Below are 18972 nucleotides of genomic sequence, written 5' to 3'. Positions count from 1 at the left end.
TGCGATAGTGAGGCTGGGCCAAGGGACTGGCTCCCCACAGATAGCCCTGCTCGCACTTAGGAAGAAGCCATTTTTTAATTGACCTGTGCCTTGTCCCTTCCCTTCTACCTGCTGAGCCAACACACGCTGCCTTTGCTCTGACATCACTCTGCTCACGTCCTCATGCTCCTGACTCAGAGCAGTGCCTGGCTGTCTCCTGTCCATTTCTCATCCGCATCTCGCCCGTCCTTTGCCAGAGGGTGGACGTGCTCATCTCCAGCCCGCAGGTGGCTGCTATTTGCAGCAGTGAGCTCTGCAAACAACACTGTGCTTACCCCAGGCCTTAAGCCTGTTTGTTCTTGTCCAGTGACCCAGAGAGGGCTCAGGGCTCAGAACCATTTTCTCAGTGCTGCCAGTGTTCCCCTGAGGCATTGTGCCTATAATATACTCTCCACGTTTTGATGGTGAGGGACTGCTTTACCTGACCCCACTGCTACTGCCCCAGAAAAATAACAATAATAACCAATATTTATTGAGCAATTACTGTGTATTAGGCACTCTTCTAGGCTTTTTATATGAATCCTGTCATTTAATCTGCACAAAACATTATGAGGCAGGAACAAATATCATCTTCACTTTCCAGATAAGGAATCCAAGACCCAAGGCAAGTAGGTTACTTGTGTGAGGCCATATTGTTAGTATCTTATTTTTTAAATTTATTTTTCAGACAAGGCCTCACTCTGTCACCCAGGCTGGAGTGCGATGGCACAATCACGGCTCACTGTATCCTTGACGTCCCAGGCTCAAGCGATCCTCCCACCTCAGTTTCCCAAGTAGCTAGGACCACAGGTACACACCACCATGCCCAGCTATTTTTTTTTTTTTTTTTTGGTAAAGATAGGATCTCCCCATGTTGCCGAGGCTGGTCTTGAACTCCTGGTCTCAAGTGGTCCTCCTGCCTTGGCCTCCTAAAGTGCTGGGATTACAAACATGAACCACCATGCCCATCCAACACTGTTAGTATCTTTGCAGACCCTGGCAACCCACACTCACGTGCTCTGACCCCAGGGATAGGAATTTTCATCACTCTGGCCCTGTCCTTCTCTGTTTGGGAATGCTATTACAAAATATCATAGACTGGGTGGTTTAAAAACAACAAACATTTATTGCTTACAGTTTTGGGGGCTGGGAAGTCCAAGATCCAGGTGCTGGCAGATTTGGTGTCTGCTGAGGACACCAAACCAGGACTCTGACCTGGTTCAGAGTCTTCTTGGTTCAGAGATTGCCATCTTTTCAATGTGACCTCACATGGCAGACAGGGCAGTGAACTCCCTCAGTCCTCTTTTATAAATGGCAGTAACCCCACTCATGAAAGCCTCATGACCTGATCAACCCCCAAAGGCCCATCTCCAAATATCCTTTAAAAATTTTTTTTTAATAGAGATGGAGCCTCACTACATTGACCAGGATGGTCTCAGACTCCTGGCCTCAAGCATTTCTCCGATCTCGGTCTCCCAAAGTGCTGGGATTACAGGCATGAGCCACCACATCCAGCCCAAATATCCTAACACTGGGTACTATGTTTCAACATGTGAATTTGGTGGGGCATAAACATTCAGACCATACTTCCCCTGTGGAGGATGACCTATGGAGGATGATGGGTGGATGGATGGATGGACAATAGAGCAATAGATTGATCCCCGCACAGAGAGCTTGACTGGCCTGCTCAAGGACATGCCGGGCCTTTCAAGTACACACAGTGACAGACATGCTTGTGATGGAGCAGCATGCAGGAGCAAGGAGTTTGGACTCCGAGTGACACTACCAGGGTTTGAATCCCAGTACCATCACTTGCAAGTTGTGTAACCTGGGGCCAGTTTTTTCCACATCTGTGTGCCTCAGTTTTCTTATGTAGAAAGATAGCATTATCAAAATACCTTACTCATGAGATGTTAAGAGAAGTAAATAAAATTAGGCTTGTTGAGGCTGGGTGCGGTGGCTCACGCCTGTAATCCCAGCACTTTGGGAGGCCAAGGCGGGTGGATCAATTGAGGTTGGAAACTCAAGACCAGCCTGGCCAATGTGGTGAAACCTCATCTCTACTAAAAATACAAAATTTAACTGGGCATGGTGGCACGTGCCTGTAATCCCAGATACTCCAGAGGCGGAGGCAGGAGAATCTCTTGAACCCGGGGGTCAGAGGTTGCAGTGAGCCAAGATCATGCCACTGCACTGCAGCCTGAGTGAGAGAGAGAGACTCCATCTCAAAAAAAAAAAAAAAAAAAAACCCAAAAAACAAAATTAGTGCTCTCTGAATGTTGGCTAGTATAATTATTACAATTATTTAACAGTACTTTACTTCTGCCTTATGCCAAACCTTTCAAAGCCTGTGGGAAATGTTTTCTCGTGTGAGCCTTGACCAGTGCCATGTAGTAGATAAGGCAAATATTCATGTCTAGTTTACAGAGGAGGAGTTCATTTCAAAGAGTTCAGGAACATGAGAAATCCTAGAGGCTGGGGTGGTCGATGCAGAAGCCAGGTGGGCTGACTAAGCCAGGAGGGTAAGAACTTCCCTGGGGAATATTGTGAAAGGTGAGAAAAATCTGTCTTTAGCTCTGCCTTCCTTCACTCTTCACTGCTGCAGCCTGAATTGCTTTCAGCTGTGATCCCCTCCGAGCTCTGATATTGCTGTAAAGGGCTGTTTTTCACATGTCCATTGCTTGTTTAAGCAGGGCTGCTGGAGTGGCCTCAGAAACCCTGCAGAATGGACTTGTGATGGAGGTATTTCAGGCATTCCTTGAAACACTTGAGGAACTTAACACATTGGCTTTCTAGACAGGTAACTCTAGCAGCTGATGAAGAATAGTTGGACGCCTGGATTCAGGGAGACGAGTAGGGAGGCTGTATTGATAATTCAGGTGAGAAATATTGATTGGTCTGAATTAAAGCAGCAACAATGGAGGAGAAGAAAAGAGGCCGGTGCGAGAGAGAGGTAGGAGGTAGTGCTGAGAGTTTGTTGACTGAATGAATGTGGAAGATGGTGGGGAGCTGGGGTTGGGGGTGACAGGAAATACTTCATAGAGCAGCTGTTCTCAAGTTTTTTTTTGTTTTAACATCAGAATCACTTGGCAGGCTTGTGAAAATAGAGATTGCTGGGCTCCTACCCAAGAGTGGATGAGGACTCTCTTCCTAGTTCGAAGACAGCCATCTTCCTTTGAATCTTCACAGGTGTGGTCCCAGAACCAACAGCATTAGGATCACCTGGGAACTTGTTAAAAAATGCAAATTTGTGGGCTCCTCTTTTGGGTAGGGGCCCAGCAATCTCTATTTCTCCACCCCACGTCAACTCACTTTATTGGCTTTCTCTTTATCTAGTTGCAAAAAATGGGAGTGAATGCAAAGTCACAGGCCAATTGTTGATTTGCCATGGCCACCTAATGGTTCAGACCAGGAGCATTATCAGGAACCACTATCCTAGAGAATAGCGTGGTTAGGTTTGAATGTAGCTTCTAGGAAGGAATTAGACACAGATGGGCTGAGAAGATGGAGGAAAACATGTTAGGTGGGCTAAATGGCATGGACAGTCAGTAATACGAGACTGTGTCCTGCCTGTTCTAAATGGCCTCTTGAGGGCCTGAGTGTGGTAGAGATAAGACTTTTTAAATAACCAGTGCCTTTGCAGCGTATCTGTGAGAGCTTCCCTTGTTCATGTTGTGATACAGCCATTGGATTTAATGAGTCTTACTGTGAGTTGGTTCAGATTCAGACGCCAAAAGGATTTTAATGAAACTACTTTATTTAAGAAGTGCAGGCAACTCCAGGAAAGAAAGGCATGTTGTACAGGGAAGAGAAGGTGGAATCATTAAGTCACAGGAAAACTGGGTTAAGTGCAAAGCTCAAAATGATCCCAGCCAAGGTAGGAGGCGGCTGGGGTATTAATACAATAACTCTTGAGAGTCATGATTGAGTGCGGTATTTGGTGACAGGTGAGGTGTGTTAATTCCTTAGCACTTCTGGTCTGCAGCTGGCTTCCCTGAGTCTTGGGGAAAGAGCCTCAGGCACAGAGATGCAGGTGCTGGCTTTGTAAATGGTGGGAATATATTCAAAGGTCCACGGGAAAGACTGTACATAAACACCATCTGGGGTAACCTCTAGCTAAATGCCAATAATGGTCTCTCTTAAGGCTCCTGGTCTGAACCTTTAAGTGGCTATGGCAAAGCGACAATTGGCCTTGTGACCCTGTGTTCATTCTCATTTTGTGCAATTAGAGACAGAGGAAGCCAATAAGGTGAGTTGAGCTGGGATGGAGAGGATTCCTTTTGGTGTTCTAAGGATGTCAGGTATTTAGCCTGTGGAAATAGTGCATTTTAATCTTCCTTACATGTGGGACTATTTTTCTTATTCCAGGAAGCAGAAGTCAGTTCCAAACTGCTAATGAGGTCCTGGGTTTTGTTTTGGATATTCACTTGAGATTAGCACATTACGAGTTCATTATCTCATTTTTCTCACTAAAAATACCATACCTTGGGTAGTCTTTTAGAATATCGTTAGTCAGTTTGGGCTGCTATACCAAGATACCATAGACTGGGAGGCTTGAACAACAGGAATTTATTTCTCATAGTTCAGAAGTCTAGGAAGTCCAAGATCAAGGTGCTGGCAGATTTGGGGTCTGGTGAGAGCTCTCTTCATGGTTTGCAGATGGCAGTCTTCCGATTAATTCATCAGGTGATAGAGAGCTCTAGTCCTGTCTCTTCTGATAGATATATTAATCCCTTCACGGTGGCTCCACTCTCATGAGCTCATCTAAACCTCCCAAAGATGCCATTTCTGAATTGGAGGTTAGGAGGGACACAGACGTACAGTCCATAACAAATACTCTTTCCTGAAACTCATATTTTCCTGGGCATTTAAATTGGGTTTTCATTTTACTTTTGATTCCTCCAAGTCTCTGCAGCCTTGGATTCATTTTTTTCCATCAGCTGGAATCATATTCCTTTTGCCACCATTTAGAGTTAAGCAAAATGACAGAGGAACCAAATATTTCTGCTACTTGTTAAGCTCCTGGGTTGATCGAATGACACACGCCTGTGACCAATGAGGAACTGTACTAGTCATGTTGAAAGGCCCTTTATTGCTTTTCATAAAAAGGAAAAGCAAAAGGAAACAAATATTTTAGATAAAAAGTCATTATTAGCCCCAGTGGTTCCTGGAATAACTCTAAGTTTCATTGAAGTTCCTCTTGCATATTGCCTTGTCCAGAGAAGCTGACCAGTAAGTATGGTTAGCTTTAAACACATTTTAAAAAATAAAAATCCAGGCTGGGCACTGTGGCTCATGCCTGTAATCCCAGTACTTTGGGAGGCCGAGGCAGGTGGATCACCTGAGGTCAGGAGTTTAAGACCAGCCTGGCCAACATGGTGAAATCTCGTCTCTACTGAAAATACAAACATTAGCTGCGCATGGTGATGTGCGCCTGTAATCCTAGCTACTGGGGAGGCTGAGGCAGGAGAACTATTTGAACCCAGAAGGCAGAGGTTACAGTGAGCTGAGATCGTGCCATTGCACTCTAGCCTGGGCGACAAGAGTGAAACTTTCTGTCTCAAAAATAAATAAATAAATAAATAAATAATAAAAATCTGGGGTATCATGCATATTTCTTAAAACATGTAACATTGCTATGCAGTGTAATGTAACATAATATAATGGTTTTAAAATAGTATAACATTTTTTTCTTGGAGGTCAAATTAGTCTTGTTTAAAAGTTACTATGTGTCAATCTTCAGCTATAAATTCATTCTGAGACCCAAGATCTGGAACATCTATTTATGGAGGATTAGCTGTGGTGTCTGTCACTCAGCAGCCCAGGGGCTGGGAAGAGGTCAAATTCTAAAGTAAACTCACCCATGGGAAGGATATTTGGTGCAATGACAGAGCTGAAAGGGTCATTCAGCTCACTCATTTTACAGATGAGGAAAATGAGTCCCAAAGCAGGGGAGTAGCTTCCAAGAGTAACACATTTAGTTGTAAAGTAAATGGCAGAGGTGGGGAGGACAGTAACCTGAGCCTCTCTCCCCAGCCATGGATGCCATTTCTGTCCTCTGCCCATTCTGTCCCAAGGATTTGGGTTTAGACCAGGGCAGGTCTGGAGTTGCCACTCTGGACAGTGTTAATGTGGGGATTCACGAAGCGTATGCTATGGAACAAAATGAACTGATGTTACTTAAATGTATTGTTTTGTAGTTGTGTAGTTTTCAGATATGCAAAGTGGAACAAAGTCAGTAGGTTTATTTTACTTCAAGGCTCTGCTTCTTGGGGTCATTACAACTGAATGCATTTACAAATCCCACAAAAATGTTTTAATGTTCAGAATTTCCCACACTTGCTAACGATGGAAACCTCTTCTTATGGACCAACTTGTGAGACTAATGATTCTCAAGAACTCATATTGGGAAAGGCCAGTCCCAGTCTCCTTGTTCACTTAAGAGGAGAGGAAGCCAGAAAGAGGTGTTATGGAACCAGTCTTACATTTTGGAAAAAGCTATTCTCAAGTTTAACCAAGCGCCAGGTCATGCCCACTCTGGACAGCTGTCTACTGAAATGATAATCCCAGGAATGCATCAAGTCGGGCTTCAGTTTGTATCTGCGATTATCTGTTAATTCAGGGCCCATCATGCCATCTTGGCCCTTCCTCGGTATATCTGAGGTCACTGGAGATGATAGAACTGACCCAGTTTTTCAGTGGCCTCCAGACTACTTATGTTAAATGAGTCAGCTAGACTGTACAGTCCACAGTGAACTGGATTTCAGGAAAGGACTTACATTCCAGAGAGTGTCCTGTGAGTGAAATGGATCTAGGAATCAATGGAACAATTGTTCATTATTTACCTACTTGTATTTGCTGTTGTCAAACTTTCAATATCAGATGCTATATAATGGATCCTGAAAAGTTACTGCTGACAAACTCTCTCCTCTTCACTCTCTTTTTCTTGTGAAACAACTGTTTTGGTCCCAGATACTTTGAGTAATAATGATGGAAATGTAACTTAGATATTAGTTCAAACTCTGTCAAAGGAATTAAGTATTTCTGGATTGCTCTTATGAAAAGCACTTAGAACTATTTAATCCATTTTTTTAAAAAAGAAATATTAAAAAATGATTGTTAAGGATGGCTCAGGTGAGTTAGTTTGGCATCTACAGGACCTCATAAAATGCCACTTACTCCACACAGACTTCTCTTGCTAACTAGAAGTTATGCAACAACTTCCTCCCTCAAGACCAGCTCTATGAAAATTAATAAACATGGAAATATATATTCTACTTTAAAAATTGTCATCTGAGCTAGAATCACCTTTTATATTGCAAATCCTGTGGCTGCTTCTATGTTCATATTTACATATATGTGTATACCTGGATACATGCAATGTGTAATTTTCAAACACTATGACTTACTACTAACAACAGTGTAAGGACTTATCAATTCAAACTTAAATCTGGAGGTCATTTTCCTGGAAAAAAATGTACATATACATACATATGCACACATGTGCACACACACATATAATTTGTATGTGGGGCCAAGGGTTAGAGGTATTGACTATAAAGTTAGTTGACAAACCATACAAGAAATGGGCTTTGTTATATCTCATATTGGAAGCTCCTTAGAAGTCAGCAATTTAAGAGTGGCATTTTTTGAGACCCATGATTTGCAAACTCTGGTTTGGGATGGGGAGTAAATTGTGGCCAAATTTGATAATTTACTCTGTAGCAATTGATTAACTGTGAATAGTGGGTCAAAAGAGTAATTTTGCACTTGGCTGTAGAGATGGAAAGAGGAGAAGCAAAATACATGCAACCCTTGGCTACTCTGATTTCAATACAGAAATCAAGAGACACACAATTCCAAAGTCAGGACCCTCCAAACAATGAAACTGAATGAAATACCTCCTTAGAAGATAAATCTATATCCAAGTCTTATAAGAAATCACAGACAGCAGAAAAGCAACCTAGAAATGGACCAGAGGGTAATTTAATATTTTGAAACCTCTCGTTTCTCTTCCGTGCTGATGTGTTTTTCTTGGGGTCTGATTTTAGGGAACAACAGTAGGAGGAGGTAGGAGTATTTAGAAGGATGAGGGGGCAGCATTAGTGAAACTTATTGTGTTTGACATGGATTTTGAAAAGTAGATAACACTTAGGAGGTTTGATAATTTGAGAAAGCTCTTTTCAATGTTGATATAGATTTGTATTCATACCTATATTCCTGCTGTGTTATTGAATCTGCATGTTTCACAATTGAATATGTTTAATTACATACTGTATAATGTATTATTGATATATTTCTACTTTGATAATGTCTGAATTAAAGCTCTACATTATGTAGAACAGAATAGCAATGTGACAGTGTCAGAACGTACAGTTTCTGCTGCCTGACTGGGTGTGCAGGGTCCTCCATAAAATAACTTCAACCTTATGGCTTTCCATTGCTTCTCTACATATACCTTATAGTTGATCAAAACCAGATCAATTTATATTCACCAAACAGGCTACACACCTTCCAACTCTGTGCTGTTGCTCTTAATACCCACTAATCCTGTAATGTTCTTCCCCCTGTAATTTCTACCTCTCAGAAATCCTATTGAAAATGTACTTAAAATGCTAGCTCCATGCTTCAGAGTCAAGATGGCTGACATTTATCAAAATGTCAAATGTGTGACCTTTCTCAAAATCTCAATAAATTCTACAAAAAGTTAATGATAACAATAAATAAAAAATCAATAATGGCAATAAAAAAACAAGAAGCTTGATAAATAGCATCTACTAGAATTTCTACACAAAATTCACAATGAAAAGAAAGGCTTTAAAATACCCACAAATACACTTATGTTATTTAACATGCAAGACCTATATAAATAAAGCCTTAACACTTGCTGTAGACATAAAAAAGGAAGTGAATGGGAATATTACATTATAAAAGTACCAATTCTTGCAAAACAAAGCTATAAATTCAATGCAATTAATTTTTTAAAATCCAAGGATAATTTTAGTGAAACATGATAGGCTAAATACATCATAAAGAACAAAAACATAAAATATCCAAATGAATTTTAGAAGAATGGAGGCAGTTTTCTCTATAGATATCAAAGCATACTAAAGAGCTACAGTAGCTGAAACAGTATGATACTGACTTAGGAACAGTGAAACAGATTGAGGAAAGAGACTACACTTTTCAGGGAATTTGATAAGCTGGTTGTAAAATTTGTGTGGACTATACAAGACAGGAATAACAAAAACTCTGTTGAATATAAAGAATGAGGTGAGAGGACTTGCTCTTCTAGAAATCAAGACATACCACAAAGCCACAGAATTAAAATAGTGTGGTATTCGTGCAAGGCTAGACAAATAGACCAGTGGATATAACAGGGAGTTCAGAAAGAACTCACAATTTTGATAACAGAAAATATTGATAGCAGAGGAGGAACTTTATCCTGTTGGGAAACGATGGAATTCTCAATAAAATGTGAGACAATTGGCTATCTATATACTAAAAATAAAATTAAATCTCTCCTTCATAACATATAAAAATAATTTCCAGGTAGGTAGGTTAAAGACCTAAATGTAATAGGTAAAACTCTAAAGATTTTAGAAGAGAATATAGGAACATATCTTTGTGACTTTGGGTACAAAGTATTTTTTTGTTGAAAGCAGTAGTCACAAAAAAGGAAGATTCATGAAGCTGACTACATGAAAATTAAAATCTTTTCATCATATGTCAGCATGAAAATGATGAAAAGAAAAGCCAATGAGAGGCAAAGACATCTGCAGCACACGTAATCATCAAAGGATATTCAGAATAAAGAAAGTCTATAGATCAATAAACAAAAGGTCAACAACTCAACAGAAAAATGGCTAAGAGACTCAGACACTTGAAAACATTTAATTGACTAACAAACATATAAAAAGGAGTTCAGCCTCACCAGTAGTCATGAAAATTCAAATTAAAACCACACAATTATACTGTTACACACCCGTTAGATAGGCAAACTTTGGAAAGCCTAATTTTTAAATAAAAAAAAATGTGTATATATATATGGAGAGGGAGAGAGGGAGAGAGAGACAGAGAGACAGAGACAGGGTCTGGCTCTGTTGTTCAGGCTAGAGTGCAGTGGTGTGATCATAGCTCACTGTAACCTCGAACTCCTGGGCTCAAGTGATCCTTTCTTCTCAGCCTCCAGAGTAGGTGGGACTATAGGTACATGCCACCACACCTGGTTAATTTTTAAATTGTTTTGTAGAGACAGGGACTTGCAGTGTCCCCCAGCCTGGTCTCAGACTCCTAGCTTCAAGTGATCCACCCACCTTGCTCTCCCATAGTGTTGGGATTACCAGCGTGAACCCCCACGCCCTGCAGGAAAGCCTAATCTTAAGTATTGGCCAGCTTAGGAGCATGTATGACTGAGGAAATGTAAAATGGTACCAACACTTTGAGAAACAGACGGAATTACTTAATAAAATTGAAGATTAGCATATTCTATAACCTATAATTTCTACTTCTACTTGCATACCTTACTGATTTCATTGTCAGTGGTTCCTAAAGGTGATCAGAACATGCCAACCACAAATATACTACTTTAACATATCGATTATTTTTATTTATTTATTTATTTATTTTGAGATGAAGTCTTACTCTGTCACCCAGGCTGGAGTGCAGTGGCACCACCTTGGCTCACTGCAACCTCAGCCTCCTGGGTTCTAGAGAGTCTCCTCCCTCAGCCTCCTGAGTAGCTGGGATTACAGGTGCCCACCATCATGCCCAGCTAATTTTTATATTTTTAGTAGAGACAGGGTTTCGCCATGTTGGTCAGGCTGGTCTCGAACTCCTGATCTCAGGTAATCCATCTGCCTTGGCATCCCAAAGTGTTGGGATTACAGGCGTGAGCCACCACACCCAGCACATATTCATTATTTTGAATTGAAGGTAATTGAAGAAAAGCAGATGCAGGAAGGGCTCTCTGACTAACCCTTTCCTACCTAAAAGTGGAGCATAAATTTCTCATGAAAAAGGTGTCCTTCCTACACCAGGAAGAAAATGTTTTTATCATTCGAGATGGGGAAGTCAACACTGAGATGAATCTGTACAAACGAACCTACTACGATAACGCTTATTTTTCATTAGTCTTCTCCATATATTTCCTGGTCACTTTCCCACAGGTTATCATCCATAGCCCAAACCCCTCTTTCCCTTGTCTTGCTATGTCTCCGCCACATATTGTTCTTTATTGAAATGAGGTATTGGTTCTCAGGACTATTCACTTCTTTGGGTCTTCTTATTTTATTTTATTTTTATACTTTAAGTTCTAGGGTACATGTGCACAGCGTGCAGGTTTGTTACATATGTATACATGTGCCATGTTGGTGTGCTGCACTCGTTAACTCGTCATTAGGTATATCTCCTAATGCTATCTCTCCCCCCTCCCCCTACCCCACGACAGGCCCCCATGTGTGATGTTCCCCACCCTATGTCCAGGTGTTTTCATTGTTCAATTCCCACCTATGAGTGAGAAGATGCAGCATTTTGTTTTCTGTCCTTGCGATAGTTTGCTCAGTGTAATGTTTTCCAGCTTCATCCATGCCCCTACAAAGGACATGAACTCATCCTTTTTTATGGCTGCATAGTATTCCATGATGTATATGTGCCACATTTTCTTTATCCAGTCTATCATTGATGGACATTTGGGTTGGTTCCAAGTCTTTGCTATTGTGAATAGTGCTGCAATAAACATACATGTGCTTGTGTCTTTATAGCAGCATGATTTATAATCCTTTGGGTATATGCCCAGTAATGGGATGGCTGGGTCAAATGGTATTTCTGGTTCTAGATCCTTGAGGAATCACCACACTATCTTCCACAATGGTTGGACTAGTTTACAGTCCCACCAACAGTGTAAAATTGTTCCTATTTCTCCACATCCTCTCCAGCACCTGTTGTTTCCTGACTTTTTAATGATTGCCATTCTAACTGGCGTGAGATGGCATCTCATTGTGGTTTTGATTGGCATTTCTCTGATGGCCAGTGATGATGAGCATTTTTTCATGTGTCTGTTGGCTGCATAAATGTCTTCTTTTGAGAAGTGTCTGTTCATATCCTGTGCCCGTTCATATCCTGTGCCCACTTTTCGATGGGGTTGTTTGATTTTTTTCTTGTAAATTTGTTTAAGTTCTTTGTGGATTCTGGATATTAGCCCTTTGTCAGATGGGTAGATTGTAAACATTTTCTCCCATTCTGTAGGTTGCCTGTTCACTCTAATGGTAGTTTCTTTTGCTGTGCAGAAGCTCTTTAGTTTAATTAGATCCCATTTGTCAATTTTGGCTTTTGTTACCATTGCTTTTGGTGTTATAGTCATGAAGTCCTTGCCCATACCTATGGCCTGAATGGTATTGCCTGGGTTTTCTTCTACAGTTTTTATGGTTTTAGGTCTAACATTTAAGTCTCTAATCCATCTTGAATTAATTTTTGTATAAGGCATAAGGAAGGGATCCAGTTTCAGCTTTCTGCATATAGCTAGCTAGTTTTCCCGGCACCATTTATTAAATAGGGAATCCTTTCTCCATTTCTTGTTTTTGTCAGGTTTGTCAAAGATCAGATGGTTGTAGATGTGTGGTATTATTTCCGAGGGCTCTATTCTGTTTCATTGGTTTATCTCTCTGTTTTGGTACCAGTACCAAGCTGTTTTGGTTACTGTAGCCTTGTAGTATAGTTTAAAGTCAGGTAGTGTGATGCCTCCAGCTTTGTTCATTTAGCTTAGGATTGTCTTGGCAATGCGGGCTCTTTTTTGGTTCCATGTGAACTTTAAAGTAGTTTTTCCCCATTCTGTGAAGAAAGTCATTGGTAGCTTGATGGGGATGGCATTGAATCTATAAATTACCTTGGGCAGTATGGCCATTTTCATGATATTGATTCTTTCTACCCATGAGCATGGAATGTTCTTCCATTTGTTTGTGTCCTCTTTTATTTCATTGAGCAGTGGTTTGTAATTCTCCTTGAAAAGGTCCTTCACATCCCTTGTAAGTTGGATTCCTAGGTATTTTATTCTCTTTGAAGCTGTTGCGAATGGGAGTTCACTCATGATTTGGCTGTTTGTCTGTTATTGGTGTATAGGAATGCTTGTGATTTTTGCACATTGATTTTGTGTCCTGAGACTTTGCTGAAGTTGCTTATCAGCTTAAGGAGATTTTGGGCTGAGACAATGGGGTTTTCTAAATATAGAATCATGTCATCTGCAAACAGGGACAATTTGACTTCCTCTTTTCCTAATTGAATACCTTTTCTTTCTTTCTCTTGCCTGATTGCCCTGGCCAGAACTTCCAACACTGTGTTGAATAGGAGTGGTGAGAGTGGGCATCCCTGTCTTGTGCCAGTTTTCAAAGGGAATGCTTCCAGTTTTTGTCCATTCAGTATGATATTGGCTGTGGATTTGTTATAAATAGCTCTTACTATTTTGAGGTTCATCCCATCAATATCCAATTTATTGAGAGTTTTTAGCATGAAGCATTGTTGAATTTTGTTGAAGGCCTTTTCTGCATCTATTGAGATAATCATGTGGTTTTTGTCTTTGGTTCTGTTTATATGATGGATTATGTTTATTGATTTGTGTATGTTGAACCAGCCTTGCATCCCAGGGATGAAGCCAACTTGATCGTAGTGGATAAGCTTTTTGATGTGCTGCTGGATTTAATTTGCCAGTATTTTATTGAGGATTTTTGCATCAATGTTCATCAGGGATATTGCTCTAAAATTCTCTTTTTTCATTGTGTCTCTGCTAGGCTTTGGTGTCAGGATGATGTTAGCCTCATAAAATGAATTAGGGGAGGGGCACCCAAGATGGCCGAATAGGAACAGCTCCAGCCTCCAGCTCCCAGCGTGAGCAACACAGAAGACAGGAGATTTCTGCATTTTCAACTGAGGTAACGGGTTCATCTCAGTGGGGCATGTTGGACAGTCGGTGCTGGTCAGCAGATGCAGCCTGACCAGTGAGAGCTGAAGCAAGGCAAGGTATCACTTCACCTGGGAAGTGCAAGGGGGAAGGGAATTCCTTTTCCTAGCCAAGGGAAACTGAGACACACAACACCCAGAAAATCGGGTAACTCCCACCCTAATACTGCACTTTACCAAGTGTCTTAGCAAACGGCACAGCAGGAGATTATATCCCACACCTGGCCCGGAGGGTCCCACGCCCACAGAGCCTCCCTCATTGCTAGCACAGCAGTCTAACTGCAAGGCAGCAGCGAGGCTAGGGGAGGGGCACCTGCCATTGCTGAGTCTTAAGTAGGTAAACAAAGCTTCCAGGAAGCTCGAATTGGGTGAAGCCACCACAGCTCAAGGAGGCCTGCCTGCCTCTGTAGACTCCATCTCTGGGGACAGGGCATAGCTAAACAAAAAGCAGCAGAAACCTCTGCAGATGTAAATGTCCCTGTCTGACAGCTTTGAAGAGAGCAGTGGTCCTCCCAGCATGGAGGTTGAGATCTGAGAGCGGACAGAGTGCCTGCTCAAGTGGGTCCCTGACCCCTGAGTAGCCTAACTGGGAGACATCCCCCACTAGGTACAGACCGACACCTCACACCTTACACATCTGGGTACACCTCTGAGACGAAGCTTCCAGAGCAAGAATCAGACAGCAATACTCGCTGTTCAGCAATATTCTATCTTTGGCAGCCTCCGCTGCTGATACCCAGGCAAACAGGGTCTGGAGTGGACCTCAAGCAAACTCCAACAGACCTGCAGCTGAGGGTCCTGACTGTTAGAAGGAAAACTAACCAACAGAAAGAACACCCACACCAAAACCCCATCAGTATGTCACCATCATCAAAGACCAAAGGCAGACAAAACCACAAAGATGGGGAAAAAGCAATGTGGAAAAGCTGGAAATTCAAAAAATCAGAGCGCATCTCCCCCTCCAAAGGAACGCAGCTGATTGCCAGCAATGGAACAAAGCTGGACAGAGAAAAAAAAGAAAAACAAAGAAAACAAGAAAAGACGTGAGACTCTTGAAACAGAAATACATGTTAATTTAATATGTGTTAAAAGCAGTATTTCAAATTCAATTTAGTCAATAAATGGTGTTGAAACTGGAAAGAAGAGATTGACAGATTTGACTGAAGATAAATTTCAACTTATCTCCATGGTAAAAGACACCACAAATAACTTGGAGAAAATATTAACAACATACACAAGAGGCAAATAATCATTTCTGTAGTACATTACAAATGCCTAGAAATGAATGTGGGGTGGAGATATGAGCAGATAGTAGACAGAATAAAAGATATAAATGGTCAATAAACATATGAAAAAATAACCAACTTTATTATTGGCAAAGTAACAGTAGAAAAAAATGTTTGATATATAGGGAAAAGTAATATCACTATAATTACTTGTATAATTATAATACATTAACATTATTAAATTAAAAATAATTTAAAATACAAAACTTAAGAAAATCAGTAAAGGCTAAGACTCTAGCTTTACCATTTCTTAGTACATGATCCATATTCTTATAGTCTCAAGATGGCTGCCCTGGCCCAGGCATTACATCTGTGTTCCAGGCATAGAAAAGGGAAGAATGGCAAAAGAAAACTAGTGCATGCCAGGTGAGTCTGACCCTGCTTGTCAGTCAAAAAAGAGCTTTCCCATAGGCCTCAGCACCAAGGATTGTACTTAAATCTTACTGGCAAAATAGTGTCATAGGTTACCCCTGTTAGGGAAGCTGAAGAGTGTATTTTTAAAATGGGCATATTTCTGTGTCACCCTAAACTGTGGTTCTGTTAATAGACAAGAAGGGATGCACATAGAGTTGGCCCTTTGTATCTGTGGGTTCTGTATCTGTGAACTCAACCAATCACAGATAGAAAATTTTGGGAAAAAAACATTCTGAATGCATAGAGACTTTTGGGGGGCCATTATTCTCCAAACAATACAGTATAACAACTATTTAAATAGCATTTACATTGTATTAGGTATTGCAAGTATTCTAGAGATTATTTAAAGTATACAGAAGGATGTGCACAGGTTATATGCAAATGCTATGTCATTTTATATCAGGGACTTAAGCATCTATGAATTTTGATATCTGCTGGGTGTTTGGAACCAACCTTCCATGGATATTGGAATTGTTCTGCCCAGTACCCACTGAGGGAGGGCTGTATATTGCTTAAGCAACTAATGATATCTGCTGCATGAAGGAAGCATCTAGAACAGAGCCTTATATATTGTACATAATAAATAATAGTTAAAAGAATGAATTAGAATTTTTATATTATAATGTATATAAACCTCTATTTCATATTATAATCTACATGAACCTTTATCGCTTGAAATTTTTACAATGAACATGTATTACTTTTAAATTTATAGATTGAATGCATACTTACATTTGGAGTCCTGGAGCATTTTGCAGTTCCAGAAAGTAAGAAAATGCTTTCTCTCTCTCTCTCTCTCTCTCTCTCTCACACACACACACACACACACAAAAAAAAAAAAACACCGATGGGGGGTGTGTCAAAGGAATGCAGGAGCCAACTAAAAGAGCTGCCAATGGTTAAAGCTAGAACCATTTGAGTAATAAAATAAAGAAGTATTAGATTGTAACACAAAGTATAAAATAAATATCCATTAGTCCCTACTGATATAAATAAATGATTAAATAAATAAATTGGGAAAAAGAAAAATTTCCCACGCTGAAGAATTTCAAATAATGTATGTAGTTACTCCACCCTCAAGGAGGGGTGCACAACTCTCCAATCCTTAGGTTTTGGCTATGCATAGTGACTTCCTTCCAAAGAGTGTGATATGAAGAGGGGTGGTGGGGAGAGTAATTTTACAGAGCAGAAACCTCCCAAACACCACAGCCAGTTGATGAACAAGGCCAACATCAACAGTAGTAAGTCATGGGGATAGCAGGTACTCTTGATATGATGGGAAGAAAATGGCACTTCACCTCTGTGGTCTTCCTTCCAATGACTCATAACCCGAGTCTTTTCTATGAGGAAAGACATCAGACGAATTCCAATACTAGGCAACCTATAAAATACTTGGCCTGTACTCCTCAAAACTGACAAGGTCATCAAAAATAAAGTGTGAGAAATTGCCACGTTTAAAGAGACATGACAACAATGTAAAGTGGTATCTGAGATGGAATCTTGGAACAGAGAAGGGGCATTAAATAAAAACTAAGGATCTCTAAATAAACTATGCCCTTTTTAAAATAATGATGTGTCAATATTGGCTCATTAATCATAACACATGTATCATATTAATGTAAAGTGTCAATGATGGGGAAACTGAGTGGAAAGTATGTGGGAACTTTCTGTACTGTCTCCTCAATTGTTTCTGTAAATCTAAAACTGTTCTAAAACATAAAGTTTATTAAAAAGAAAAAATCCACATTCTTGTGAATATTCTTGATCTCTTTTCTACTGATTAAAGGATATATTAGTTATCTATTGCTGCATAACCAGTTGCCACAAACCTAGTGGTTTAAACAAGACATATTCATTGTTTCACAGTTTCTGAGTATTAGGAGTTTCAGTTTGGCTTGCCTGGGTCCTCTTTAGGATCTCACAAGCCTGCTAAGAAGTTGTTGGTGAGGCTGTGTTCTCATCTGCAGGCTGGACTGCGGAAAAAATCTCCTGCCCAGATTACTCTGACTCTTGGCAGGACCATTTCCTTGCAGCTGTGTGACTGGAAGCCCAGCTTTTTACTGTCTTCTTCCTGAGGCTGTCCTCAGCTCCTAGAGGGCAACAGCAGTTCCTTGCCAGGTGGGCTTCCCCACCAAGGCCACTTGGCTTCATCAAGCCAGCAAGAAGGGTCTCTTGAGCAAGTTGGCTAGCAAGATGGAGTCTTATATGTTGCATGTAACTACAGGGGTGCCATCTCAACCAGTTTGCCAAATCCTACTGGTTAGCAGCAGGGCACAGGCCCCATCACACTCAAGAGGAGGGGATTTCACCAAAGTATGATCACCAGGAGGCAGGGATTATCATGGGGCCACATTACTGTCTTTTTGCCACAAGGCTTTATTCATCTAATTCACATCCATAGTCATGAAGGGAACTGGAAGAATGGAGCCAGGTACTGCAGGCCACATCCAGCCCCAAAGCTCAGCAACAAATCCCAAGTCCCACACTCCAGCATCCAGTCCCACGCACTCAGCTCAAAAGTCACCAGGAACTCTTTGGATGAGCATCCGGTTCTAGTTCTGAAAGTCTAGGTCTATGCATATACTATACTTTGGTGGAAAGTTTTTAAAAGTGTTGGGCACATGTCGTCAGGACCTCCTGAGGTTGTATCACAGGCACATCCTTAACCTTTGCAAAATAAACTTTCTAAATTGATTGAGACCTGTCTCAAATACTTTTGGGTTCATACCTTGTATGTATCCTTTCTCAGGAAACTACTGGAGGATGTTTTCCATCAAAACAAGAAAGGTAAGCAAGAGAAAGACATAGGATCCAGGAAACCCAAGGTCTAATTCAGAAGAGAGAAGAGGATAATTCCCAGAACGAAAGACAGTGGAGGGGGCTCAAGAAAAGAGCTGAGCTCCAGCTGCACAGGGAACTGATCCAGATGGAAGAAAAGACTCCCTGAGAGATCTAAGAAGAGGAAATGGGCAGAATTGCAGAACACAACTTAATGTCTTTGAAAACACCAAGAGCAGACTTAGCCAGAAAGTTTGAGGTGTTAGTGCTAAAAGTGCCTAGAATTGTTCTGCCCAATACCATCGCCACCTGCTACATGTGGCTGTTTGAGTTTAAGTCAAATAAAAAGTCTAAAAATTCAATTCTGCAGTCACACTAACCACATTTTGAATGTTCAATAGCCACATGGGGCTAGTGGCTACTGTACTGGACAGCGCTAGTATAGAACATTTCAACTATTGCAGAAAGCTCTCTCAGACACCACTTGTCTAGAAAAAAATTAAGCCAAGGAAGAAAATAAATGGAG

Source organism: Macaca fascicularis, chromosome 12 (assembly GCF_037993035.2).
Source record: "Macaca fascicularis isolate 582-1 chromosome 12, T2T-MFA8v1.1".
Lineage (NCBI taxonomy): Eukaryota > Metazoa > Chordata > Mammalia > Primates > Cercopithecidae > Macaca > Macaca fascicularis.
Note: the sequence above shows the minus strand (reverse complement) of the source record.